At 44.8% G+C, this 27,625-nt stretch overlaps 1 long non-coding RNA gene across 1 annotated transcript; it reads right to left on the minus strand.

Annotated features, from left to right (window-relative positions):
- On the minus strand, positions 1-27,545 carry LOC117357956. Its single transcript, XR_004538910.1, has 3 exons — positions 27,362-27,545; positions 4,940-5,014; positions 1-2,208 (listed from the first exon to the last, which is right to left on the minus strand). It is a non-coding gene; the product is annotated as an uncharacterized LOC117357956 (long non-coding RNA).
- Positions 27,546-27,625: the final 80 nt, after the last annotated feature.

Genomic DNA, 27,625 nt, shown 5'->3' on the forward strand with positions numbered 1-27,625 from the left:
TATAATCCATATCACAGAGTAAAGGAATCAGAAGAATATGATCTCAAAAATAGCAATATGTGGGCTTCACTCTATATTGAAACCCCAATCAATCAACTTAAGCACCAAGAAAAAAGTACAGGAAAATTAAATCAGACGTCATGATATGTTTTCGGTAATGGCGCCCCAACTCTGGAACACTTTACCTCAATATATAAGAGAGGAAAAGGACCTTAGTCGTTTGAAAAACAATTTTAAAAGCTTCCTTTTTAAAGATGCTTTTAATTTTAAAATTAAAATTTAAACAGTAAAGTAGTTATCCTCCTGAGAGACATTTGCCCTTCCTCGTGTCCTTTCCTTACATGGTTTTCTTTCTGCTTCTCTAAAGCACCAATTTTGTAACTTTTATTCCCTCTTTCCTTGTGTATCCATTGTGTCTGTAAGTCTGTCTGTCTAACCCATTATATTTAAATTTTAATTAGAATATCGAAAGATATGCTCATTTTTGTTTTCCTGTAACTCGCTTAGTAAATTTTGAATGAGCGATTCATCAAATCAAAATAAAACTCGAAACTTGAAACTTCATTTCCCCAGTAAAAAAAAAGATTCCAGTTGCAATGGGTCAAAAAAAGTATAGATGTTCCCCGGATAAGTAATAACATACTTGTAAGGAAACCTAAGGAAAAAAATTGCACCCAGCTGTAATCCTTTAGGCTTCGGAGGGAAGAACTATCTCCTACACACCTGTGTAGCCCTGGACACATCAGAGAAAATGTTAACTTTTTGACAACAAAAAAATTTCATCCTATGTTGGAAAAAAAGTTTTCATACAGCTATTTCATCTTGTTCTTTAACAAAGGAAACCAGAAGTGTGTCTCTAAAAAAGCTTTTAAATCAAATGACATTTCATGCACCAGCTCCCTTCCTTCCTCATTATTTTTGGAAACAATTTTAGCAGAAGAAATATAATACATACTTGAAATCAAAACAGAATCAGCTTAAGGAACCTCCAAGACTTCTTTTTAACCCTTTAATTGGCAGATGGTGAAACGGCTGCTTTACGTAACTTGATGTGGAACAAGTGCAACAGTGCCAAGGTAACAAGCATTTGGAGATGCAGATGTCCCATAAGAGCCATAGAAGACACATGTTGCTTCTGAGCAACAGTGCCAAATAAAGGGTTAAATACTATATTTATTATTCGCTCTTTCGAGGCCAGTAAATGAAGTTTGGGGAAATTGTGAGTCTTAGATTCCTTGACCAATATGAATTTTCTAAAAGCTCATCCTGCTTTTGCAGGAACAAGTTATCCTTAATAAACAAAATATTAGCAGACTGGATAGCTGAAGCTTGGTTCTCCAAAGTCTCCCCCAAATTCTATTTAGCCAGCTGAGAGTCCTGTTCTGCAAGCTTATTCACAGTCTGCTAAGAGAACTGAGCAACTTGGGAAAGAAACTGCCGAATCATCATTCTAGTCTCAGATACAAAAGTTCATTTATCCTTCAAGGAAACATCCTCTTGAGAATCTCTACTAGGAATGTTCTTGCTCCCTCCTAATCCAGACAATATTACAAGAACAGATGGTAAAGGAACTGACTCCTTTGGTGTGGGTACAGAAGAGCAGACGCTCATATATATCACCCTCACTGGGACTGGAATGGAAAAAGGAGGGGTCCTGTCAAGCCCCTGATACAGAGGAAGGTGAACAAAAAAATAGCTGACACATTCTTCATTACTTGAGAAGCATGCATAACTTCCCTGATTCTATAAAAGATGCCTAAAGTTAGTTGCCTAGATCAGCGTGCATAGCCGATTTAGACACATTGGGTAAAGCACCCTGGTGTTGTGGGTTTAAACCCACACTACTCCGTGTGACCCTAGGCAAGTCACTTAATCCCCCCTGATTGTGAGCCCGCCAGGACAGACAGGGAAAAATGCTTGTGTACCTGAATAAATTAATGTAAAGTGTTCCGAGCTCTTCTGGGAAAACAGTATAAAGAAATAAATAAATAATTCAATTAGGCTTAATTGGTGCCATTAATTAAAAATCACAAAAAGAGCTTGGGCATCTCCTCTTCTTTTTATCTTTCTTTATTACATATGGTTGTTATGTTGTTCATATCTCCTATGCTGATGGTGCTTGTTTTCCATTGCTCACATCCGCTTCTGTTTTGCATCTGCTTATCCTGTATTCTGTTTGTTCCTCTGGTTGACTTTAATTAAAATGATCTACAAAAAAAATAAATAAATAATAATTAGATGGTAGACACCTAATTTGGTAGATGCCTTCAACTTCCAGGAGACACCTAAACCAAGTTGCCTACCAAAACGTAGGCAGGGTTAGGGGCAGATTGTGGGCAGATCTTGGCATGTTTTGCATATAGGCACCTAAATTGGACTTAGGCAATGGTATTAAGGCCAAGAAAACCCTGCCATAAATAGGGGGGCTTAAGGTTTTGATGCCTACCGGCACCTAAGTCCAATATAGGCTCCCTAGGCACGATTCTATAAACGGCACCTAACTTCAGATTGACAGCTGCTATGCGTTGCGTGCTTGGCACCTATGTTTGACGTGTCATTTAGACAATTGGGGCCAACATGCTTATCTCTAGGACAGGACTTACAGGAGCTGAAGCTTTGGTATATTCCCTGGATTTAGGTTTTCTCTTCAACATTATCAGCAAATTATTCTGGGTCTCACAAACTCCACATGAGCTCCAAAGGGTGTGACCTCAGAGGGGTTATAAACCCTTAGATCATACATTTGGGCAAGCACAGCTGCACTTATAGGGGGACCGTTGAGGTTGTTTGACTAAACATTGCCTATGAGTGGTATATGGTTAAATGTTATGAGGTTAAACATCAAAAGTGGAGTAATGAAAATCTCAGTTTAAAATTGTTGTAACATCAACATTCAATAATCCTTATACTACTCATACTGGCAGTAGATTTCTATTCAAAAAGAAGGGAAAAGACCTCAGACTCCTTTCAAATCATTAACACCGGGATCTGGACAGGCCCCATTGGCCTCTTGCCCCCCCTTCCCCCCCCCGCCCCACACCCACATATCCACACCACTCCACTTCCTTAGCAGTCAATATGTATCACTTGACAATGTACCTGCATAAATCAAAACATAGACACTTTTCAGTTGGGAAAAACCGGCCGCAGCTCTGTTTATTGGAAACCACAATTGGTGCAAACATTAACATTAGAATAATGATTCCTGAGCTACAACATAAGTGCCATGAGAAATCGAAATAGATATAGCCCCCTGGCCCCACCATATCTTGCAAGGGCCTAGAGGGTGGCAAGAACCTTCATGCCCCATTTCTGGGTCACCTGACCCAATGGCATCAGCTCCCACAGTTTACTGCCAGCCAACCGCTCATCGCCGGATGAGCCTAGTACCCAGTAACTCAAGATCACCACTAATGTGACATCCAGTGCCCATATACACCACACCACATAGAAGGAAAGGCGGGAGGGAGGGAAAGCTGCCTCTGAGGATCATGAAAAGGCCCTGAGCTTCAGAGTTCCTGACCTTTTATGCCCCTCCTAAGACTCACCGCTTTCATTCCCCTGCCATTCAGCTCCCTCTTTCCAACTCTTACTGCCCAGCAAGTCCACGATGAGCACCAATGAAGTCTTCCCTACATATTTTCATAGTTGCAGAGCCTAGTGTTCAACATATCTCACAAAAACATCAAGAAACACAGCTTACTCCATACTTTTATAATAGCAAAGCATGGTTCAAATCTCAGCACGAACGCCCAACTGTTATGGCTAGATCAGTGCTGTTGGAACCCTTCGGTATAACGCCTCAATAATGGTGTCCTAAATCAAAAAGGGTGCCAAGGCAAAATATAGCCTCTCTCTTAAGCCTACGTCATACAATGCTGACCTATCATCAACAACCACACCCTAGCTTGAAATGTGAAGGGCAATTCTATAATTTGGTGCCAAAGAGCAGGAGCTAAAATGGAATTCGTGTAGCCCCAAGGCTCTAATGGCCCTTGGATGCCTAAGTCATTATACTTAATCCTGGCAGAATTCTGCGCAAAATTTTTGAAAATTCTGCAAAGTTTATTTGTAGTGTTTTGCATAGAATTCTCCTACCCTGAGGTCTGAAATTCTTTCCTGCCTTTTCCTCTCTCAGGTTCCAGCCTCCTCAGTTCCCCCCTCTCACTCCAACTGCAGTTCTGTCTCCCTCTAAATCCCACCCCTCTCTTACTTGCACCTTGAATCCTCTCCTGAAGCCGCGGATTCGGAGGGGGAAGCGTATTAGATAAAGAAAATAAGTCATAGGGTGTCATAACATATAATCCAAACTAAACATAATAATATTTAATCCTTGAAATTAAGCAAGCAATCCCATACTTTCCTAAATTTTCTCAAATTACCACATTTAGGGGTCTTTTTACTAAGGCGCGCTAGCCATTTTAGCGTGCACTAAATGCTAATGCGCCCATTATATTCTATGGCCACATTAGCATTTAGCACACCCTAATATTTAGCAGGCTAGCACGCCTTAGTAAAAGGACACTTTAATTGCCTATATTTTTTCATATTTATTGTATAAACGTATAGAGTGTTCCTTCACATATTATATTCCAGTTTAGAAAATTATTTACAATTAGATAAAATTGATGTGTTATCATTATTAAGTTTTTCAATAATTGTGTTTTATAAGAATTTAATGTAGAATTTAACCCTAAACCCCCTAATATGATTATCAGGTAAGTTAATGGTTCTGATATAGAAAACAAGGTTGAAGTTGTTGACCAAACTTTACTTCAATAAGATACCACACAAGAACATTTGAAAAACATTTTTCCCATTGTACCAGTTCTATTCTTACATGACCAACAGAATTTCCCTTTGGAGGTATCTATTTTTGATAATTTAATCGGGGTCCATAACACTTTATGCATTAAAAAGAAAGAAGATTGCATTAAACCTGCTGAGTGTAATGAAGTAGTGATTGATTTCCAAACAGATTTCCATTGAGATTCATCCAGATGTTTATTCCTTCCTTTAAAAAAAACAAAAACAATGTTAACCTGGATGACTCATTGTTTCACCTCATATCATACCCCACCTTTCTATTTTCTAAATATTAGACCAATGGAGTGAAATACTAAAATGCCAGATGCTGTCTAAATGCAGGATTGTCTCATCGGTAGAAATGATAAATGTTGGAAACAGGGCAGGATTAATCCTTTGATGTACCCTCAGCATACAAGTACACTGGGACCCTGACCCAGCCCAGCCCAGCCGCAGCCCCACTCGTCTGGCTATGCCACTGAACAATGCAAACTTAATATATTCCAGTTAATTCCAAAATAAAATACCCTTTTTCTACCCTTGTTGTCTGAACATTTTGTTTTTACATTGCATACACACACACACACCTCAGCCACTCTGCCCTTCTCTCCTCTGCCCCTATCTCCCACCTGCCCTTGGCCACTCTGCCCTTTCCCTCTCTGAGAGCTTGTTGATTTTGCTGTCTTGTGAAATTGGGAGTTACAAGATCAACAGGCTCTTCTTGTACTTCCATACATATCAGTTACTGCAAAATGTCTAAAACCCTGAATGCATGAGGGGATCAGGATTGATTAGGATTGGTATGAATGAGATAGAGGGATTGTGTGATAGGCTGTTAGCCAGTATGATGAGGACGTCAGGGGAGGGGCTTATTTAAGGCTTATTTAAGGCTCAGGTTTGCTGCTGCGGCCATCTTAGAATGTCAGCAGCAGTGTGAAATGGAACAAGCTTTTGTTTATCCTTAGGTAAGGGTTGTTGTTTTTGATAACTATATTGAAAATAGGGGAGTATTTGAAGATATAATGTGGTTTTTGTATTTATTGCAATTCCCCCGACCTTTGATAAAGATACTCGAAACCTGTCGGGAAGGGGAACCAGAAGGACTAAAAAAATAAGTTAAATTTTAAACTACATAAGTTATAAAGAAAATTAAGTTATAAACTAGAAATAAAAATTATAAAAGGGAATTATGAAGAGCACCATTCCATTCCAGTTAAACATAGTAACATAGTAGATGACGGCAGATAAAGACCCGAATGGTCCATCCAGTCTGCCCAACCTGATTCAATTTAAATTTTTTAATTTTTTCTTCTTAGCTATTTCTGGGCAAGAATCCAAAGCTTTACCCAGTACTGTGCTTGGGTTCCAACTGCCAAAATCTCTGTTAAGACTTACTCCAGCCCATCTACACCCTCCCAGTCATAGAAGCCCTCCCCTGCCCATCCTCCACCAAACGGCCGTACACAGACACAGACCATGCAAGTCTGCCCAGTAACTGGCCTAGTTCAATATTTAATATTATTTTCTGATTCTAAATCTTCTGTGTTCATCCCACGCTTCTTTGAACTCAGTCACAGTTTTACTCTCCACCACCTCTCTCGCCATTCTCTCGTTTGAATTGGTGGAATCTGAACTCCCAATACTCATTAAGTATAAGAATTACCTGAGTGTGTATTACTGGGTGTTTTTCATTATATTGGTGTGTGAACAAAGTTAGGTTGATATCCAATAGACTGACATATTCCAATTAATAAATTCATGAATCAAATACTTTTTTAAAACTTGTTGTTAGCCTTTTATTTTTCCATTTGCTTTGGTTGCAGTGTTTGTCTCTCTTTGGCTATTCTCTATTTTCCCTTCTCTTTGCAGGGTGTCCTGTCCATTTGACTTACTGTCTTTCTCTATGTTCACCTACTATCTTCCCTCTGCATCTCTGTCTATTCTGTCTAGCTTCTAACCTCTGTGTCCTTGACCCTTTGTAACCCTATGATCAGTATTGCCCTTCTGTGTCCCCATCCCCTCACCTTCCAGCATTCCCCTTCTGTGTCTATCCCTATCCTCCCTCCAAAAACAGTATCCCTTCTCTCTGCATCACCTTTCTATTCTTTTCTGCTCCTCCCCCCCCCCCCCCCCCATCCTGTGGCTTGTATGTCTTTCTCTCTCTCTCCCTTGCTCTCCCTCTGCGGTCAGCATCTTTCTCTCTCCCTAAGTCCAGTGTCCCTCCTTCCTCCAATTCACTCTCTCCCCCCTCCATCCCCCTGCTTCTCCACTTCCTTCCCCGCAATCCAGCAGCACCTCTCCTTTTCCTCTCTCCAGATTCAGCAGCATTTCTTCCCTTCTCTGCTTCTGACCAGCAGCAGCTTCCCCTTCGCCATCTTTTTTCCATTCCAATGTGGCCCTTCTCTCCTTCCTCTAACCAGCAAAAGCAATTCCCCCTTCCCTCAACCAGCTCCAGCTCCTCCTACCCATTTTATCCCTACCATCAACAGTTCCTCTTTCACCTTCCTCCTTTCCAGTCCCAGTGTTATACACCTCCCCTTTTCCCCCAACCAGATCCAGCTCTCCTTCCCCTTTCATTCCTATTAGCTGCAGCTCCCCTTTCCACCTCCAAAAGTAGTAACAGTACCCTCCCTTACTCAGACTATCAGCAACAGCTCAACATGCCTACATCAGTACCGGTAGCATCAGCGCAGCGATTCACTCACGCAGCCTTGGGGCCTTTGCTGGCTTGCAACCTACCTCTGAGGAAAGAGGAAGTTGCATCATCAGAGGTGGACCGTGACACAGCATAGGCTCCGAGGCTGTCTAAATCAATCGCTGTGCTGATGCTACCGGCACTGCTCCAGGCAAGTTAAAACACTGAGAGCTGTTGAGAGGAAAAGGGGAGGAAGCCACTTCTAGTCTGGAGGTGGGGAAGAGAGCCACTGCTATTCGATAGGGGGGATACGGGGGAAAGAGGAAAGCAAAACAGTGGCTGATGTGGAAGAAAGAAAGAGGGTGCCCAGCTCATCAGGCCCCCCTGACCTCCTCGGGCCTGAGGCACAAGGGGCAAGGGGCCTTTAAACCAAACCTGTTTGGAACAAATGAGAAAAGGATGCATGAATGGAGGGAAGCACTGCTATTTGAAAATGCTCGAGTGGATGCCGTATCTATTAGCTCGGACTAGTGCTTGCTACAGCAGTGTTTCAAGTTCAGATGAATAACTCTCATCATTGTTTCGGGCTGCCCTGAAGTTTTTCATCTCAATGCTATACTTGAATGACACGCTGTCATTATGCTATATTTAGGTAATGAAAGGTATAATTAGCTTTGTTCTGCTGGAAGCTGATCCTGCTCTGTATGCATTATAGGAGGTAATAAAATAGGTACACGGATATAAAAAAACCCTGAATAAGCATATTATTCAGTGCAATTTCACGAGCCAAACTGATGAAAGAACTGGGGTAAAAGAACCTCGAGCTCTTCAAAGCCCGACAACGAGACTTGTCAGTACAGTCCATGCAAGAAGCTGCACCAGAATCTGTCAAAGTACCAACAGGGCCGATATTTAATCAATCCTCCTTCTGTGACGGCTTTTGAATAATTGACAGCATTTTTGCAACAATTGCTTTTCTATGACAGTATCTTTATCTCTCTTGGAGGACATTGCATGGGAGGCGGTTTTGTCTCATTGTCAGCTGCCTTCCCAGGCCAACATTAGCCAGGGTCTATCTCCTTTGTCAAGCTGTCATCCTGTCCTTAATTGTTCCTCTGTATAATTGTTTCAGGGTCACTATAGCCATCTGCTTTATCACACCCCATCAAACCTCTGTGGAGATGAAAGTAAGTCACAGTAAAATAAAAAAGCTTCATATGAAGGATATTTAGAACAGTTACCGTTCTTGCTAAGTTACTTGGCTTGTGATAAACATCAGACATTTTTAAAGAGTATCTATACCTCACCCCCCCCCCCCCAAAAAAAAAAAAAGCCTGCGATATGATTTTATCCGGCCCGTGGAATAATAATGCAGAAATGTGCCAATTGGACTAATTTTCCAATGAGAATCCACAAAAAAAAAAATAAATAAATCCACGGGGTATTGATAGATTTCAAATGCATTAATTAAAATTGTATTCAAAATATATTGATATTCCATATTATGTTAATATTAATATTATTCACAACTTTATTTAATACTGAATTGTAATTGTATACTTCACAGTATTTCTTCGTACTTGTTCAGCCTCAATAGACAGTGTCAATTTGCGGCATTGTAGGTAGCTGTGGCACTGTGAGTAATCTTTACATTGAACCTGGAAGTATGTTACCAGTTGTTACAGTTAATTGTCCATAAGAATACTTGCAGTGTAATACTCAATTTGTAATTGCATAAATTTATATTTAAAGGTGCGTATTCACTTATTCGCATATATGCTTGTACGGAGTTCTCGTGATTTCAATAATTTCACAATTATTCATAAATGTATTCTCTTTTACAGTTTTAACATGGCTGGGAAAAAGAAAAGAAAAGTTGATCATGAAGAATGGAGCGTAAAATTTGTGATGAAAATATGAGAATTTGCTGGTAGTGTTCATCGTCGTTAATATACAATAATTTAATCTCACATACTCTGTGATTAGTTTATAACATTTTCTGCTTTCAATAAAACTCATACATCTGGAGTTATTTATCTTTTCTTTTTTACTATGGCCCTCTGAAAAGTGCTGAAGTACCCAATATGGCCCTCGTGGCGAAAGGTTTGGAGAACCCTGACCTACTATAACTCTGGATGCCCAAAATGCAGCAAGGGCAGTAAATAGCAGCAGTGCATTAATGCACTATGCCATGTACATGCACCCTCACAGACCACCAATTTGTTGCTTTGCTACCGCTTACACAAATAAGTGTGCCCTTGTGAAAGTGCTGGTGTTCTGTACACTAATATGTGTAAGTGGTGAGTGCAGTGTAAGTGGTGAGTGCAGTGTAAGTGGTGAGTGCATGCTGGCGTCCAATTCTAGAATTGCCCTTTATGAAGGCAGTTCCATAACTGGGTGTCTCCATCTGGGTAACCCAAGGCCATGCATTAGGTGCCAGACATAATGGAACCTAGGTGCCTAGATATCAATGCATCTATCACATAGGTGCTCACATTTACTCCAACCATAGAGCTGGTGCAAATGCAAGTACAGTACTAAATGTGGCAGAGACATGTGTAACTTACACTATTCTGTAAATCTTGGGCCTGATATTCAGCTGGTGGCACTCAGTATTTTGCTGATTGTTTGAAGGTGGGGTGGTTGTCATTGGCACACACTGGCCATCAGTGTTGTGATCTTGCATGGGAAGATATTTGACGACTCTCTTTCAGCTCATTGGCTCAAACATAGCCCCATCTTAAAAATTAGTGATGACCACTGCTCTATACTGTTGTAACATGTAGATAACTCCAGGTAATATGTAAAGCTCTATGTAATGTATTTTTACCCTTCCCGGTATTTCTATGTAATATCATGCTGCTTGTAACCTAACTAGAACTCTGATTTGTGAGGATTTGGTGGATATAAGACTGAATATAACATAACTTTACATTACATAAATGGGGCTCTTAGGTTAAAGAATTGTTTTTTATCTGGATAGTGTGAGGTGGTCTGAAAGAGTGTAAATCAGACATGATCAACTCTGGTCCTCGAGGGCAGGAATCCAATCGGGTTTTCAGGATTTCCGCAATGAATATGCATGAGATCTATTTGTATGCACTGCTTTCAATGCAAACCCGATTGGATTCCGACCCTCGAGGACTAGAGTTGCCCATGTCTGGTCTAGATAAATGGCATTGATTATCAGACCTTTCATTTATTAGAGAAATATTGGAAATCAATAAGCTCATAGTTAAAAAGAATTACACCAGAAAAAGTGTTATTTGTTACTATGCTGCAGTACAAATTGGCCTTAGTGCATGCTTAAGGACATTTTTACCACAGGGGATAAATGGCTGATTTTCAGAATTTTCCATGAATGGATACACGCTAATGGCTCATGTGGCCATTAGCACGTGAGCCCCTCCCACCATCTAGTTTGCTAAATTTGTGCATATTTTTAGGCGCAGCAATGCTGATGCACTAACCAATTTGCATAAACATTCTCGCTCTCTGCACCCAGACATGTCCCTTGCGCCAAAAATTAAATTTCATTTTTTTAGCATATGTGTAGCGCATGCACATGCCAAAACTACTGCAGGACTCCTCATGGTACACCATTTTTTTTTTTGTAAATCTTTATTGACATTTCAAACTTTTATAATGTATACAATTGAAAGAATCAGAAAAACTATATGAAAATACATTATTATCATTACAATTATTACCTTAAACAATTTTTCCACCCCTTCTTATTTATTGGGTACAACCAATAAACAAGCAATTAACAATTGCTTCATCTCCTGAGCTACAACACATTGCCATTTGACAAATCAAAATTATATTCCACCTGACCCGTCATGCCAGCATGAACCTCCATGCCCCTCTTCTGTGACACATGCCTAAAGCATTTTCGTTCCCCTGAGCTCACTTCCCCTTTCTACGAATGAGCCTGTGAGGGTCTGTATGTATCTCCATGCCCCCCATTTTGGGTCACATGACACGTGATGTTATAAGTCAGCTGATCTCACTACCTCATGACCACTCATCTTCCAATGAGCCAAACCTTGTAGCTCGGGATCACCCCCGCTGCGACAGTCCCATGTGTCCTACATCCTAAACGAGCCTCCTATGCCAAAAAAGGGAGGGTGGGAGGAAAAGCTGCCTCCGATGGCCAGGAAAGAGCCCTGTACCTCGGAGGCACGTATTATCTATCCCCCTCCCATCATGCCCTGCTCCTCTTCCACCATAGCCCCCCCCCCCCTTCTCTACCACCTATGAGCTGCTTCTCCCTGGGTGACCAGCTTGGGCCATCCAGCCCATTGTTATAGTCCCCCATCGAGACCAGCTCTCAGGCTCTTCTTTACTTTCACAATGGAAGAAAACCCCGAATGACTCAACCCATCCTCTTTTTGCATGAGCCATATGGTAACCCTGCCTGTAGAGTTTTGAAATACTAAATTGTAGACTATTAACCCCTCTTTTACAAAGCTGCGTTAGCCTCTATCACACGGCAAAAGCTCCCAAACCCTTTAAATCCCCATGGGTTTCGGGGCAGTTAATGCGGCGGCAGCTGCGAGCACAGCCTTGTAAAAGAGGGGGTTAGATCTCTAATTAACCTTTTTACATTACTGAGCAAGAGATTATTTTAAAAGGACTCTTAAACTACAATAAAACTTCTGAGCTCCTGCCCAGTCACTTAAAACGCACAATGACTGCCAATCTACGTCATGTTTATTTATTTTAGCAGTGAGGCCATGTAGCAAACAAATGTTCACAGCAATAGTTTGTTCAAGGTGTCTATTAAAGAAAGTATCCTTCCTTTTTATTTTTATACATTTTTTTTATTTTGTATTCTGCCCAACCCTTCAACTATGGGCAAGTACAGTTATTTAAGAAAATAAAATTGAAATTATACCCCACCCCCTTTTTGAAGCTACGTTAGGCTTTTTTATCGCTGTCTGCGGCAATAAAAGCTCCAGTTCTCATAGACTTCCTATAAGCATTGCAGCTAATACAGCCACGGCCAGTGATAAAAACGCCTAATGCAGCTTCATAAAAGGGGACCTAAAATAATATTGTAATAAAAAATAAAGAACAAGCCCTCTGCTCCCTCCCCTATATATATATATATAGGATTTGCCTCACTGTATATATAGAAATTGCCTCTCCCCTATATAGATAGATAGATACGATATATATAGGATTTGCCTCTCTGTGCATAATAGGTAGCCCGAGAGCCCATCTCGATGGGCGAACCTAACGCGGAGCTGGGAGGCCCACGTGGTAGCCCATTGGAGATGCGGGGATGGTGGGGAAGTAGGAGGTAGGTGATTGGCCGGCGGGTCTTTCCCGCCGGCAGGAAGACCTGCCATAGGATAGTCGCGGCTGTGGAGAGCGTCGGGAGGGGGAGGATTTATAAGCCGGGGCTTGGGAGGACTAAGGGCATACCTGGTCCTCCGAAGCGGCTTTAGCTGGGATGGAGACTGGTGTGGGAACCAGCAGCAGTGCGGTCGAGCTCTCCTTCGCAGCCGGTGATTCCTCTGACGAGGAGGAGGTGCCGGTGAGTAGCGTGCCGGACCGAGAGCGATTACTGCCACCGAGGCGTTCTCGCGTTGATGCCCGGGAAGCTATCGCTCATGAGGTTGGGGGAGTTAGCAAATCTGTTGCGCAGTCCGGTGGGAGGGCCCGTTGGGGGGGTAGGTCCGTTGGTAAAGGCTGGGGATGCACTGTGGTGATGGCGTCTGGGAGCGTATTGCTGGCTGCAGGGGAAGTGCCGAGTGTGGAGGGGCCTGAGCCACATGCAGCCACAGCGAGCAGGCCGGCTGTGGTGCATGTGGCTTCGGTGACCGGGGATTGTGCCGTCCCTCAGTCGGATGGGATTCCATTTCGGGGCAGGGGTGAGACTGCTGTTGCTGCAGTGGGTAATGTGCAGGTTGGGATCCCGGTTGCCTTGGGGGCGAGTGTGGTGGTGTTGGAGTGCCGGTGGGGAGTTTAGGTGCTGGCGTGGCTGCTCAGCCACAGGGCGAGTGGCAGCCCCTGGTTTCCTCTCCCTTCTGGCCGCCCTGGGCTTTGGGCCATGGGGTGTGGGATGTGGTCCTGTGCCCTGGCCAATGGGTGGGTCGAGCTTTGCTGGGAATGCAACTGAATGGGGCAGGAGGGCTGGTAGAGGCAGTGGTCTGGCGGATTGGTGGGCCCTCGGGAGAGTATGGGGTTCCGGGTGTCCCTCCGGTGTTAATCCTACTGGGGCTGTGCAGTTTTCTGTTCCCTCTCTGGATTTTTCTTCACAGGAATTCAGCGGATCTCCGGCAGGGTGAGAGGATGTGGCCACTATTTCCCATAGTGGCGTACGTTGTTCCCAGGAGGCTGTGCTGAATTCCAGAGGAGTTTAGACTGTGGAGCTTGGTCGGAGTGGTCTTGGCCCCGTGGTTGCTGCGGATGGTGCCACTGGTAGAGGAATCCCGACATGGTGGCTGCTGCGGATGGCGCTGCTGGAGCGACAGGCAGAGTGGTCATCACTGGAGGAGCACAGGACATGGGTAGCATGGTCTTAATGGCTGCTGCGGGGGGGGGGGGGGTTCTGGGGTAGGGGGAAGGGGAAGGGGAAGCACAGGCGGAGAGATAGGGAATCCTCTTCTTCTTTGTCTTCTTCCTTTTTAACCTCCACTTCTTCTTCGTCTTCCTCCCAATCTCAGGCGAGGGTGGCGAGTGCGCAGGCGGGGCAGGAGGGCAGGCAGGGCAGGAGGACCAGAATAGGGGGGCTCCGGCATTAGTGGCACTCACCGAGCTCTGGGAGAAGGTGCCCAAAGCATTACGCCGCAAAATTCGGAAGCGGGCATGTATAGATATTTTCCGGCTCCTCGAAGGTAGGAGGAGCAAAAAGAAGATTAAAAAGGAGGAGGGTAGGGTTAAATCGGGTCAGGTCTCCCGTAATGTGGTTAACTGGATGCTGGCATTTCTGAGGCTAGCTAGCGTGTGGGGCCATGAATGTCCTCAGGATTATGGCCTGCTTTTGGCTTATGCTAACTCGTTCTCGATTCTTATCATCGGCTTGGCTCAATTATGACGAAGCATTTCGCGATAAGATGGAGGAAAACCAGCACATGTCGTGGGGTACCCAGGATATCAACCTGTGGTTAACGCACATAGCTCGGCCAGGTGGCGCTGCTGGGAGTGAAACAGTACGGTCGGCGCAACAGGGATCGACGGGTGCGAGTCATTCCTTTCGTTCCGCAGCAGGGCAAACAGGACAGGGTTAAGGGGTGGGAACGACCTCTGCTGGAAGTTCAACAAAACGACCTGCCCGTTTCCGGATTGTAGATTCCGACACGCCTGTTTGCTGTGTGGGCAGGGTCACTCCGCACTTAAATGTCCTAAAAAAGGAGCTGCTGTGCCTCCTGGGCTGGCCAAGTGAGGTGGGTACCTCTGTGGTAAATCGGTTCTCCCGGTACAGGTTCCCAATGCCTCCTCGGTAGCTAGACTCCGGGAGGTGGTTCGGTCTAAATTGCAGGAGGAGATTGGGTGGGGGCGTATTGCGGGGCCTTTTCGAGAGCATCCTTTCTTAGTTATGATGGTCTCCCCATTGGCAATCATTCCCAAGAAGGACCTTGGTAAGTTCCAATTGATTCACAATGTGTCACGGCTATTGGGTCGCTCCGTCAACGAGGGCATCCCTCGTGACCTTTGTGTAGTTCGCTATTCCTCCTTTGACTGTGTGCTTCAACTTATTTTGCAGGCTGGGCGGGGTGCACCGCTGGATAAAAGTGGACATTGTGTCTGCCTTCCAGCTTTTGCCTGTACATCCCTCCTCTTACCCACTCCTGGGTTTTCGATTTGAGGGTGCATTCTATTATGATCTTTTGCCGATGGGCTGCTCCATTTCTAGCGCATACTTTGAAATGTTTAGTACGTTCTTGCACTGGGTCATGGTGCAAAAAGCGCAGGAGGATTCTGTAGTGCACTATCTGGACGACTTTCTATTTGTTGGAGCGGCGCGGTCTGCGGTGTGTTCCAGGTTAAAGACCATGTTTGAAAGTGTGGCCTCCCAATTCGGAATTCCTTTGATGATGGATAAATCGGAGGGACCCACTAAGGTGCTTACTTTCCTGGGTATCGAGATCGATACCGTGGCCATGGTCACCAGGTTACCGCTGGGTAAGGTGCGGTTGCTGTTGATGCAGATATCTCAGATGGCCAAGTCTCGCAAAGCTACAATCCGAGATGTTCAATCGCTGTTAGGGTCGCTTAACTTCGCTTGTCGGGTACTGCCTATGGGTCGGGCCTTTGCACAGCGGCTCCCTGTGGCAACTTCGGGTGTGCGGGATCGTCGCCATTTCGTGCGCATTTCGGCCGGCATTCGGGCCAATCTCCGGATGTGGGCCCTTTTCCTTACCCATTTTAATGGGACGCTTCTGATTCAGCAGCACGAGTTGTCTAACTAGGATTTGGAGCTGTACTCGGACACGGCCGGTAAACTGGGTTTCAGCCTTTACTGCCAAGGGGACTGGTGTGCAACGCCATGGCCGTTGCTTGGCAGCGGAGTGGTGTTACACACAATGTGACTCTCCTGGAGCTTTTCCCGCTGTCGGTCACCTGCGAGCTCTGGCCTGCCCGGTTATGCAATAAGCGCGTAGTCTTTTGGTGTGACAATATGAGAGTCGTGAAGGTGGTTAATCGGCATGCCACGAAGTGTTTACAGGTTAACCAGTTGATGCGCGAGATTGTCCTGCGTTGTCTGCCGCTCAATTTGTATATCAGGGCTAGGCATGTGCCAGGGATGCGAAACTGTATTGCTGATGCTCTCTCTCGATTTAACTTTTCGCAGTTTCGTCTGCTGGCTCCAGAAGCGCGCCTCCAAAGCCTACAGATGCCGGAGTATTTATGGAGCCTGGTCGTGAAGGGCTCTGGGACATGCTGAGACAGTCGGTGGCTCCTGCCACCTGGAATCGCTACATTGCCGGATTCAGACAATTATTCGCCTTTCTTTCATCTCTGGGATGGATCCCGAGGCACGTATCTGAGGACCTGTTGGCTGATTTTGTGTTAGACTCCCATCGCAGGGGTTTGTCCTGGGGAGTGGTGGCTGACCACTTAGCTGGCTTTGCCTTCTTCTCTAAGGCGTTGGGGTGGCATTGCCCATCTTCTGGTTTCTTGGTTCGCAGACTACTGGCTGCCATGGCTAGGATTGCGCCGCAGCAACCGGACTCCCGGCGGCTGATCTCTCACGATTTGTTGGTGAGGATACTCGTGGAGTTGCCGGCTGTGGCACGGTCCCGATACGAGGAGTTGCTGTTTACAGCAGCTTTTTCTCTAGCATTCTTTGGAGCCTTCCGTATCGGGGAACTGCTGGTGCATCCTGCCGATTCCGCGGGTGCACATGGCCTCTTGTTGCAGCATATTCAGTGTGGTGACAGCTCCATTAGTTTATATGTTGCCAGATCCAAGACGTACCAGCTGGGCAGGGGCCACACGGTGGTTTTGCGTAAGATAGTGGGCTGTGTTACGTGCCCGGTAGCGGCTCTGTCTGCTTATATGGTGGTTCGTCCTCCGTTGGGGCTGGCCTTGTTGTTGCATGTGGACGGGTTGTACCTTACGTGCTATCAGTTCTTAGCCATGCTGTGCCTGGTTTTGCGCTGGTGTGTTGAGGACCCTGCGCGCTACGGAACTCATTCATTTAGGATCGGGGGGGAGGCATTCCACTTAGACACGAGTGGGTGGATGTGTCCTGTACAGGCTTGTTCGCGAGGGATCGAGTGCACTTGTCTGATGTGGGCTGGGATTTTCGTCGGGTTGTGAGCGTTGGGCGCTGTCTTAGTCGCAGCTCTGTTTATTGGGGGGCGGGGGGGGCTGTAATGACATTACAGGCCCTATGGCGGTATTCCGAGCTACTGCCTGGGCTCATCAGGGGATGAGCGGTGGGCCAACTGGGAGCCATGCCTGGTGGGTCAGGTGACCCTGGATGATGGGCATTTGGGAGACATGCCACCCCTCAGATCCGTGCTTCCATGGCGGGGTCGGGGGGCCATAACTTGTTTACAGTAGCTCGGGAATTTTGTGTTATAATGTTAATATGTTGTTTATATGTTATATTTATCAATCTGTTATCACCAATAAACAGGGCTGTGGCTACTTTTCACCACAAGTAGAGTTGTGTTTTTGTGGTAGGAAAAAGGTGGTGGGGTGTAGGTTAAAAGGTACATATAGGGAGCGGGCCTATCCAGGTTCCGCTGTTATAACTGAATCTTGTCTAGTGGAATGCATTTAATCATTTTCTAGAAGATATCTCTGAGATATGAATGTTAACAGGATGTTTATAACTGAGATAAGACTAAGATGAAATCCTATTCCAGTCTGGGAACTAACAAAAGTAAAGAGCTGGAATTAAGTATCACTTTCGCTGAGCTGCACACCAACAAGGAAATGGGGGTCAAAAGGGCAAGCTGCAACATTGTAGGCCCTTTATCTGAAACACAAACATTACTAGAGTGCATTCTGACCAAATTAACTCTCTCAGATCTGCAGTGTTAGCATTCCTGTAGTACTTAAGCCTGCCAATTTTGCCACTACATAGACAGAGGCCTGAACTCAAGATTGGGGGATTTTGTAAAACTTGTAAACAGGCCCTTATACCCAGATAGCCAGAGGTTTATCACTTCTGCACTGGAACTCTTTTACATTAGCATGAGATAAATTCTTAAGCTATATGTCACCATGACAGAATCCATCCATAAATATAATTATAGATGGTTATGACCTTAATTTGTCCAAATTTGGAATATGCTGTAGAATAATAACACCCCCCTTCCCCCCCCCCCCTTATCAAGCTGTGCTAGAGGTTTTTAGTGTGGGCCAGCATGGTAAATGCTCCAACTCTCATAGAATTCCTATGAGCATTGGAGCACTTACCTCGCCGGCCTGCACTAAAATCCTCTAGTGCAACTTGATAAAAGTGTCAGTATTGCCAAAGTAAACATTATCCAATTCCACATTAGAAAATTGTAGCCCCAAAGCTCAGGTTTTCTTATTAAAAAAAAAAAGAAAAGAAAAAGAAATAAATCTTAAGCATCCCTTGATGCTGAGTTCTAGACTAGGCCCAACTGAAATAGCAAACTAGATTTTCAATCTCTATACAAAACTGTTGATTCCATTGTCCTATGATGTGGTCATATGTGGGGCATTGCTGAAAGTTAGAAATCCATTAGACAGGTATAAACAGGGCTGGATTAACCAATAGGCCCAGTAGGCACGTGCCTAGGGCCCGAAATAGTCAGGGGGGCCCACTGAAGGATGACTTACCATGCCATTTTTTTTTCAGATGGCAACGGGCCCCCCACCCGCCGACAACAACGTTGGCCTCCCCCCAGCATCGATGGATAGCAATGTAGCCAATGCAGCTCCTAGAAGGTCCTGCGATGACTGCGTCTGCTGGTCCATCCCCCTACGCCATCACTTACTTCTTCCGGCAGACGTGTTCAGAGATGTTTGGGGGTTGCATAGAAGAAAAACTATGCACTGGTATGCTAATCTTTGTTTGTTTTGAATTAAAAAAAAAAAAAGAAAACCCTACGCCCCACCCACCCCTCCCCATCCCCCCACATAGAGAGAAACACTCATAAGCAGGGAATAGCAGAGACATCTAGAAGCACAGTTTCAGAGGTGGAGTCTATTCAAGACCCGGCTACGACTCGGGGGGTCAGGTAGGTCCGGGGAGGACATAAGAGTCCAGTCCTCCGCGGGTGTTTGCTGAAAATGTATACCATGGTTATTATTGTAGTTGTACTTACTGTTGCTTAATAAAATAGATTTAAACATTAAAAAAAAGAAAGAAATATAAGTGGAAATAAAAAAAGTAAATAAGAAAACAGATAATTGGGGTGGGGTGTGGGCAGGGCAGGCCCAGGAGGCCCCAGTGTACTTGTGTGCCTAGGGGCCCTCGAAGAATCTATCCTGCCCTGGGTATAAAACCAGACTTCTAATAATTATGACAGAATTGCCATGCAAATGATCACCAAGAATTGGAAAAACTGGGACAGGCTAAACTTTTTCTTTTGGTGGGAAACTTTGGACTCCTTTTACTAAGGTGCACTAGCGTTTTTAGCGTGTGCAAAGCACGCGCTGAACGAAAAATACTAACGCAAGCTTTATGGAGGAGTTAGCCTTTAGCACACGCGGCATTGTAGCTCACACCTTAATAAAAGGAGCCCTTTCTGTTAATGTTACAGATATGAAAAAATGAATAAGGAAATATTGGGACATAATAAAATATTTAAAGCAACATGGGGTTTGTTAATGGAATTTGTTAAATCTGATTAATTGTATAAGCCTTCAGTTCCTACTTGATTTTCACACACATCCAGGGAGGGTGGGAGGGAGGGGGGAATATATTTTGAATTATTATTTGATTGGAGGTAGTGGGAGAGAGGGGGGAATTATATTTTGTATTATTATTTGATTGGATGTAAGTGCTGTTCTTGTTTGTAAAATTTTTTGCACTTTGTACTTGAATTGAAAATCAATAAAGAATTATTTTAAAAAACCAAAAAAACTGTCAACAGTTTTTAGGAAAACAGATCTGCCTTTTTCATATTTTGATCCTTTACTCCTTGGATGATGGCCTTACTTTTAAAAAAAACCGCAAGGCTGTCATCAGGACGTACACATAACTAAGGTGACCATACGTCCCGTTTTGAACGGGACCGCCCCATTTTTGGATCCCCTGTCCCGTTGTCCCCACAGATTTTACAATATCTAGTAACCCTAGGTTGATGGCTATTTTTCAATGTAAGTTTAAAGTTCGTGTGTTGCATATGAGGTCTCTTAAGGGGTCAATATTTAGAGTGATTTAAGTGGGCAGGAGAGACTCCTGCCTACTTAAATTACTCAGGGCCAGGTATGTGCCAATATTTGGCAGCACTTAACTGGACAATGCTGCTGAATATCGGCAACACCAGCCATTTTGGAACCAGGCCGCACTGAGGCATCAAGTTCAGGGTCAATTTATTTGATATATCGCAAATATAAAGCCAGGTTAAAATCTCAGTGGTTTACAATATAAAATAATATTTATAAAAAATAAAAAGGGAGGGAAGACGGGCAAAATCATCAAAATTGGGGAAAGGATATAGGGAAAGGAGAAGAATGGGTTGGTTACAATAAAAACAAAAGAGTGGGGAAAAGGAAGGAGTGAAACATAGAAGGTGGTGGTAAAGCGTTAGGCGTGTATGATTTCCGCCCATGCATGTTTGATTTCTGCCCATACATATTGGAATTTAATGAAAATGCCAAAAGAAATGAAATGGCCCACAGATTATGTCTGGAGACCAAAGAGAACATTCAGTGCAGAAGTAGTACAGTTATAAGCAAAATGCCAGAAAGAGGTCATGTTCTTCAACTGCGTATTAAGGCCCTGATTCTGCAAAGTGCTCTTATCTTTAGGCGTCTTTTATATTTATCAACAAAAACTCGACTGGTGGGTAAGATATATATAGTAAATTTCTTTTTTTCTTTTTTTCTTAAGCAGCACCCTCAGATACCTGTGCTGTTAATCACGAATGATTTCTTTTAAACAGCTTCAACAGGTTAAGGATATCGTTCATTGGGTACTGCTTTTTTGTGCCAATACTCTGTGCACATACTTATGTTAAATATAAATATAAAGTGATTTTGTGCAAGGAAGTAAACCTTTTATATGTATAAGACAGCACTTATCTTAGAGCGCTGTCCTAGCCCAATGGGACCCGTTTCGCCGATTCTTCGGCTTCTTCAGGGGTCGTGACACTTAATAGCTAAAAGAGAATAACATAAACAAGTGTAAAGTTTAACAACTCTATAATACTATAAATTATCTTAAAATTTTTCAAAGCGCGGTACTTACTGGGCTGCTCTGCCTCTGATTTGTATAGCAGAAAATGGCGCTAGCACTGTTAGTACGTCACGCATGCGCTATAACAACAAGCTCATTAAAAATTCATGACGTACTCGCGCTGATACTATCTTCTATATCTAAATTAAACTTCTGCTAAGAAATATCAAAGCTTATTAAAAATAACTTTACGGAAGCCAAATAGGATTGTGCATTTAACCTGCATTTAAATTCAAATCCAGTACCACGATAGAACGTGATTTAGGAGTAATCATTAGCGATGATATGAAGGCTGCAAATCAGGTGGAGAAGGCTTCGTCCAAAGCAAGACAAATGATGGGCTGCATCCGTAGGGGATTTGTCAGCAGAAAACCTGAAGTCATAATGCCACTGTACAGATCCATGGTGAGACCTCATCTCGAGTATTGTGTTCAATTCTGGAGACCACACTACCGGAAAGATGTGTTGAGAATTGAATCGGTTCAGCGAATGGCTACCAGGATGGTCCTGGGGCTCAGGGATCTCACATATGAAGAAAGACTAAAAAAACTGCGGATGTACTCGCTGGAGGAGCGAAGAGAGAGGGGGGACATGATTGAGACCTTTAAGTATATCACGGGGCGTATAGAGATGAAAGATGATATCTTCAGTCTTACAGGGCCCTCGATAACCAGAGGACACTCGCTGAAAATCAGGGGAGGGAAATTTCAGGGTGATGCTAGAAAGTACTTCTTCACCGAAAGGGTGGTCGATCATTGGAATGAGCTGCCTCAGCAGGTGATTGAGGCCAACAGCGTGTCAGATTTTAAAAGAAAATGGGATATTCACATGGGATCAATAGGGGAGTAAAAGTCAGGGAGTGGGTCATTGGTATGGGCAGACTCGATGGGCTATAGCCCTTTTCTGCCGTCAATTTCTATGTTTCTATGTTTCTATTAATTTAAAAGAACGAGCTCCATTCCAGGGTGCTGCTTAAGAAAAAAAGAAATTTACTATATATATCTTACCCACAAGTCGAGTTTTTGTTGATATTCTAACTGGGAGACTTGTCTACATTGTATATTTGTTGAGTCTTTTATATTTAGGCATCATATGGGTGTCCCCAATAATATTTTTTTCTGTTCTAGGCGCCGGATAGACGTCCCTGCAACATATTTAGTTATATGTAAAAATGTGTTTTTCTCTGATTTTTTCTTCATTATTTCACGATTGTAAGCTTTAACATAATAAAAACAAAAAAAAGTACCACACTATGCCATCTTCAAAAGGATATTTATAATATTTTTCTTTCAGTGAAAGGTACTGACTGGGAGTTGAACTGGGAACATCAGTGTGAATCTTAAGTGTGGTTGAATAAATGTGACATGGAGTCAAATACTGCTGTTTATATCAATTGCAAACTCAACTTTTGTAATGTATTGTTTCTAGTATTGCTAATGTTGTACTATTTGAGATGAAAATTAGATTGGATTGGTCTGTAGCTTGTAATATTTATTAAAATGAGTATTGTGTGAGCTGAAGTACACCAGCATTACACACTAACCATTATTCTAACTGCTGCGCTACAGAATGAGCTATAAAATAATACCAATTCAGCTTTTATTATACTGTTCTGTGTAGGCATCGTTATGGCATGCTTGTCTATCTGGATTTCAGCAAAGCATTTGATAGCGTGCCACACCGCAGGTTGCTGAACAAGATGAGTTCTTTAGGTTTGGGCGACACTTTAACCAAATGGGTTGGGAACTGGCTTGGAGGTAGGCTTCAGAGGGTGATGGTGAATGGCACTCCCTCCGAGATGTCGGAGGTGATAAGTGGAGTGCCACAGGGCTCCGTCCTGGGCCCGATCTTGTTCAACATCTATATAAGAGACCTGACAGAAGGGCTTCGAGGTAAAATAACATTGTTTGCCGATGATGCCAAACTGTGCAATGTAGTGAGCAAAAGCACAACAGACAAAAAAGCAATGACAGACGATATGGTGCATGACTTACTTCTGCTGGAGCACTGGTCTAGGTCCTGGCAACTCAGTTTCAATGCCAAAAAATGCAAAGTCATGCACCTGGGAAGCCAGAATCCATGCAAGATCTACACCCTAAATGGCGAGATCCTGACAAGAACTGTAGCAGAAAGAGACTTGGGAGTGATTGTCAGGGAAGACATGAAGTCGGCAAACCAAGTGGAGCAAGCTTCATCCAAAGCAAGGCAAATCATAGGTTGCATACGCAGGAGTTTCATCAGCCGTAAACCTGAAGTCATTATGCCACTATATAGATCCATGGTGAGACCGCACCTGGAGTACTGTGTGCAATTCTGGAGGCCGCATTACCGCAAGGATGTGCTGAGACTGGAGTCGGTCCAGAGAATGGCCACCAGGATGGTCTCGGGACTCAGGGAGCTCCCGTATGAGGAGCGGTTGGGGAATTTGCAGCTCTACTCACTCGAGGAGCATCGAGAGAGGGGAGATATGATCGAGACATTCAAATATCTCACGGGCCGCATCAAGGTGGAAGAAGACATCTTCTTCTTCAAGGGTCCCGCGGCAACAAGGGGGCATTCGTGGAAAATCAGGGGCGGGAAACTGCACAGTGACACTAGGAAGTTCTTCTTCACTGAAAGGGTGGTTGATCGCTGGAATAGTCTTCCACTTCGGGTTATTGAGGCCACCAGTGTGGCGGATTTTAAGGCCAGATGGGATAGACATGTGGGATCTATCCGCAAAGATAGATAGCGAGGATCACTGGAGTGGGCAGACTTGATGGGCCGTGGCCCTTATCTGCCGTCTATTTCTATGTTTCTATGTTTCTATGTTTGTATGTGGTGAGCGTGTTGTTGGGGCAGCGGCTGACTTAGGAGAGGAGAGAGGTGAAGTCGCGAATGCTCTTCAGGATGGCGGCCGGTTTAGATGGGAGCCGGGAGAGCGCTGACATCACCGAGAGGCATCGCCGAAGCAGGAGGGCAGCCGCAGGGGACCCCGAGGCAAGGAAGACACCACTTTTGAATCGCTGTGAAGCACCTGCAGGCAGGTACTCACCCCTGGGCCACCATTGCAAACTTTGGTTGTGGAACGAATCTTCTGAGTTTGCATTAAAGCCTATGGGGAACTTTGCTTTGCAAAACGAGCATTTTGGATTACGAGCATGATCCTGGAACGGATTATGCTCGTAAACCAAAGTACCACTGTATAAGTTCCGGATCGGGGTGCTGAGCTGAGCTGTTATCAGTTCAGTGGCCCAGGCAACCCGTTCAACCCCTGCCCCCCCTCCCGCAATGATTGCTGACAATAGGGATGCCAATCCCTCCTGCTCGATCCTGCCACGATCCCCCCAACCTTTCCCGGCAGGAGGGATGTCCAATACCTCCTGCTACAATCCCCTGAACCCTCCTCTCCCTCCCTCCCCCCCGCACAAGCATTGCCAGCAGGAGGGATGCCCAATCCCTCCTGTCGGACATCCCCAAACCTCCAGCAAGCATCGCCAGCAGGAGGGATGCTTAATTCCTCCTGCTGGATACCCTGAATCCCCCACCAAGGTAGGCTGACTGACCCCTAGCCCAGCTGGAACCCCCCAACCCAGCTGTAATACCCCTGCCTAGCCCACCCGAACAATCCCCCGCCCACCCGAACCCCCCTACCTTTTGTAGTTGGCCGGATGGAGGGACCCTTCCAGCCTCTGGCCAGCAGGTCTGCCTTCTCCAAAATGGTGGGCCTTCCCTTTCCCAGTGCCCTCCATGGCCTAAGGTATCTGGCCAATTAGAATCTTAGGCCACTCCCAGCGCATCCCAGAATGCACTGGGAGTCAGGCCTAAGATTTTGGTTGGCCCAGGTTCCTATGTCCCCTCATATGGGAGGGTTCTCAAGTGCCTGGTCCAATCAGGGCCTTAGTCTCCTCTCCAGTGCATCTTATGATGCACCAGGAAGAGGAAGGATCACCATTTTGGTGAAGATCCGTCGGAGGCTGGAAGGGTCTCTCAGGCCGGCCAACTACAAAAGGTAGAGAGTGAGTAGGGTAGGCTGGAGGGGTTCAGGTGGGCTAGATTTTAGGCGGTATATAAATTTTTTAAATAAGTAATAAATAAAAGGTTGTTTTGAGATTGTTGGCCCTTCAACTATCTAACTGTAGGAAGATAGCTTGGAACCTTAGCACATATCTTAAATTTAAAGTGGGCCCTAACCGGTAGCCAATGAAATTTACATTTAAAAGAAGTAATTTGATCTTGATGATTCAGACCATAAATAACTCTGGCCACTGCAATTTGCAACAATTGGAATTGATCCATATTCATATACTGTACAAGTATATGTAGGTATTCAAATTATTTATTTGTGTGTTTGCACAAAAATGCTAGTGCCAATTGTATAGAATGCCTTACTGGCCCGGTCATACTTATGTATCCTCATTTACAGAAACTCATAGCTATGATGTATATCTGTTTGTCACTCCTTCTATAGTCCCCTTAAACTATCTAGCTCAGGGCCGCAATCCAGTCGGGTTGTCAGGATTTTCCCAATGAATATGCATTGAAAGCAGTGCATGTACATAGGATCTCATGCATATTCATTGGGGAAATCCTGAAAACCCGACTGGATTGCGGCCCTCAAGGAGGGACTTTGAGACCCCTGATCTACCTCATCATTCCCTATATAATTCCCTACCTGAGCAGCATGCATAGACTCATCCTTCTGTCCTGTTTGTCTGTCATAATTAGATTGTAAGCTCTTTCAAGCAGAGACTGTCTCTTGCAGGTGTAAAGTACAGTGCTGCGTGCGCCTCGTAGTGCTTTAGCAGTGTCTCACAAACTTTGTCAAGATGCGGCACAGTAAACATAGTGGCCGTGGCTTAAGGCATCCGGAAGCATGCAGACATCAATGCGATGACATCTACATATTGATGTCCACGCATGCGTAAAGGCCCTACAGTGGAAAGAGGCACGGAGAGGAGAGATCCTGGCGCCGGCTGATTGCCTACAGGATGTGCCTCTCATCGCGAGAGGCACGTTGTGTAGACAGTCAGCCGGTGCCAGCGCCTCTCCTCCTCAGCATCTCGCGGCACACCTGAGATCTCAGGAGGCATACTAGTGTGCCACAGCTCACAGTTTACGATACACTGCGCTATAGAAATCATAAATAGTAGTAGTAATACTAGTACAGTGGAACCTCGGTTTGTGAGTAACCCGGTTTGCGAGTGTTTTGCAAGACGAGCAAAACACTCAGCAAACTTTTGACTCGCAAACCGAGCACTGCCCCGATAAACGAGCACTTACAGCCCAGGAAGCGCCGCTTTAGGGGATTCCTTTTCCATCTTCCGGCCAGCCTTCTACGTCGGGTGCCTTCTGCATGTTGGAGGGCCTCTGTCTGGGCCTGCGCGGCTGGGTGCCGTCCCGCCTGCACGTTGCATGTGATGCACACAGCGTCAATCATCAGTGTTGTGCGTTTCATGCGCGGCGTGCGGGTGGGGCAGCGCTCGGCTGCATGGGCTCAGGTGGGGGCTCTCCAGAATGCAGGGGGCATCCGACGTGGAGGGCTGGCCGGCGGATGGAGGAGACATCCCTCTGAAGCGGCACTGCGGGGTTCTCCGGCGGCTGGCGGACTTTAGATGCATCCCCCCCCTGAAGCGGCACTGTGGGGTTCTTCTTCGGATGACGAACGGAGGAGGTGGACGGAGGAGACGGCGTTGCAGCACCCGGCACCTGACAGGTATAGACCCCAGGTTCTGGAACGAATTGTCGGTGTTGCCACTATTTTCTATGGGGAACTTTGTTTTGATAAACGAGCGTTTTGGATTACGAGCATGCTCCTGGAACGGATTATGTTCATAATCCAAGGTACCACTGTATATGCATTTTGACAGTTCAATATAGTTTGTGCCAGAAACTGGCTCTTAATTTACCAATTGAAATGGGCCTAGAACAAATTAGCAATAGGCAGAAATGCTCTACTGTATTTCATGCTGTCTAAATACTTTAAGGAAGCAAAAGACAGCAGCAATAAAATACCATAAACCTTTTTAGCAACAGTTTGTCATAATACCATGAGAAGCAAGCCATGTGAAGGCAAAGGCAAGCCCAAAACCACTGACCTGAAAAGTGCATTCTCTTTCCTTAAGTCATCAGGCCAGAGAGCAACCAATTTTCAATCTGCGTTTCCTTCCACTGTGACCGATTCCACTGAGCTGCAGCACCATGGCTGGTTCGACCGAAACCCCAGTAACCACTTCAGAGCCCTAGAATTTGGCAAATGCACAGACAGCAATCCTGTCACTCTTGCTGTGTGTAAGCCCAAAAGCAAGTTGGGAGCGTTGCGTTAAAAACAAACAAAATGGAAACATGAAGACAAAACAGCT

Source organism: Geotrypetes seraphini, chromosome 3, assembly GCF_902459505.1.
Source record: "Geotrypetes seraphini chromosome 3, aGeoSer1.1, whole genome shotgun sequence".
Lineage (NCBI taxonomy): Eukaryota > Metazoa > Chordata > Amphibia > Gymnophiona > Dermophiidae > Geotrypetes > Geotrypetes seraphini.